Raw genomic sequence first — 2,767 nt, 5'->3', positions numbered from 1 at the left:
TATGCTTCGGCAGTTAGACAACCTAATGTATGCTATGCACGAGATCTGAAATTTGTTTTGCCAAGGGCATAGTTAGCAGATATCAAAGTAACCCTTGACAAGGACATTGGACTACAGTAAAGCATATATTAAAGTACCTTAGAGGCGCTAGAGATTATATGCTAGCTTACAAGGCAGTTAATTTGGTCCTAGTGGGTTGCATGGATTTTGGCTTCCAATCGGATAGGGATAATAATAAGTCAACCTCGGGGTTTTGTGATTACTTTAGGAGGTATAGTCATAACTATGGAAGAGTGATAAGCATAGGTGTTTTTCTGGACTCCACCATAGAAGCTGAGTATATGGCAAGCCTCTGAGGTAGCCATAAAAGCTGAATGACTCAATAACCTCAAGATAGACTTAGATATGATTTCTGGTTTGTCCAAAGATTGTTACAATTTAATGTAATAATGTTGGTGCAGTATCAAACTCGAAGAAACCATAAGTCTATAAGGCAAGTAAACACAATAGAGCGCAAGTACCACCCAATACGAGAAATCGTATAAACGAGGAGAAGTTGTTGCTGCCTAGATTGCATCAGGTGATGACCTATAGATCTTTTCACTAAGGTCCTTAAGGCAAGAGCTTTTGATGGGCATGTTGAAGGGTTGGGAATCAGATGTATGGCAGCAGATATGACAGCTTAGTCTTTTAGTATAAGTGGGAGATTGTTAGAGTGTATACTAAAAGCCTAGCTTTTGGTATAAACATTAATCTAGAAATAAGAATCGCATTGGTCAAATGTCTACATTTATGATAAATGTAGTTGCTCAATTAATTTATATTGTAGATAACATGGTGTGTGGTGTCACATACAGAAGATCATGTTATCGGTTCCTTATAAATTATAAACAGTAGCTCACGACCAAGATGGAAAGGAACAAACCATTGGAAGGTCGTAGTGTAATTAGGTATTAGTTTATCTTAACTATATGATTACACTAGTACACTTAGAGTGTATTGGGTAGGACCATTTGAAGTCGTTCCTTTTATACTGACTTTATAAAAGAATAAAGACCTCAGTTATTATGGAAGTGTGTGCTCTTAATCCTAATATAATAACAAGCACATATATTTGATATTTATTTCTTTAATTTATCAATGGATGAGATTTAGTTCGATAAATCAATAAACCCGATAAGTTGGGAAATGGTATCACTTATAGTGTGTGTTGCTGATTATAGAAGGAAACTGTGTCCTAGAGATACTAGGTTGATAATATCCTCAAGAGGAGCTCATAAGGATTATCATGTTAAACCCTGCAGGTGGACTTAGTCCGACATGATAATAAGGTTGAGTGGTACTACTCTTGGACTTAGATATTAATTAAATGAGTTGTCAGTAACTCACTTAATTAGTGGACATTCGATATCTTAAACACAGGGAGACTAACACGCTCATAATAAGAAGGAGCCCAAAATGTAATTTGGGATTGGTGCGGTAGTTCAATAATAGTTCTTTAGTGGAATGAATTATTATTGATGAAATTAAGTTGTGTGTTCGGGGCGAACACGGGATGCTTAATTTCATCGGGAGACCAAAACCAATTCCTCCTCTCGGTCCCTATCGTAGCCTCTAGTATATAGAGATTTATACCCACCGCATACCCACCTTCTTACCCATCCAATGGGGCCGGCCAAGCTAGCTTGGAACCCAAGCTAGGGCCGGCCAAGATCAAGTGGATGAGTCATGTAGGTGGTCGGCCAAAGCTTGGGTCCCAAGCTTAGGTGGCCGACCACTAGAATATTAAAAAGGATTTTTATTAAAATTATTTCTTATGTGGATATCATGATTTTAAAAGAGAGTTTAAAAATTAAAAATTTCCTTTTATAGTTTTCTACAAAAGATTAAGAGAAGAGATTAATCTCTTTCCTTATTTGTAGTTTAAAAGGATGGTTTTAATTTTTGGTAAAAACTTTTTTTATTTGTAAATCATCTACATGTTTAAAAGAGAGTTTAAAATTTGAAATCTTTCCTTATTTGTTGATTAAAGGAGGATTTTAAATTTTAAGAAAACTTTCCTTTTTAACCATGTTCATGATTTAAAAGAAAGTTTAAAAATTAATAATTCTCTTTTATTAGTTTCTACAAAAGATTGAGAAAAGATTTGATATCTTTCCTTATTTGTAGATTAAAAGAGATTTTAATTTTTAGAGATAACTTTCTTTTTATCCACATGTTTAAAAGAAAGATTTTAATTTATTAAATTTCCTTTTTATAAACCAATCATGAAGGGATTAAATTATTGGAGAAATTTTATAAATTTCTGGAGACAAATTAGGAAGTTTTAATTAATTAAAACTCTCCTTGTTTGTAGCTTTGGTGTGGCCGGCCATGTAAATTGAGAAAAGGAAAATTGTTTTTAATTAAATAAATTTTTCCTTTTCATGGCAAAAGAATTAAGGAAGTTTTTAATTAAATTTCCTTATTTGCCAAGACCAAGGATTATAAAAGAGGGGGTAGAGAAGGCTTCATGGTGAACAACTCTATTATTTCTCTCCCTCTTTTCCTTGGTGTTGTGGCCGGCCAACCTCTCTTCCTCTCTTCCTCTTGGTGGTGGCCAAACCTTCTCTATTTGCTTGGAGCTCTTGTGGTGGCCGGATACTACTTGGAGAAGAAGAAGAAGAAGGAGAGAAAGCTTGTATCCCTTGGAGCTTGGTTGGTGGAAAAGATCTTCATCTTTTGGAAGCTTTGTGCTTGGCCGAAACTTGAAGAAAGGAGAAGAAGG

The sequence above is a fragment of the Zingiber officinale genome, chromosome 1B, assembly GCF_018446385.1.
Source record: "Zingiber officinale cultivar Zhangliang chromosome 1B, Zo_v1.1, whole genome shotgun sequence".
NCBI lineage: Eukaryota > Viridiplantae > Streptophyta > Magnoliopsida > Zingiberales > Zingiberaceae > Zingiber > Zingiber officinale.
This window is presented reverse-complemented; position numbering follows the sequence as displayed.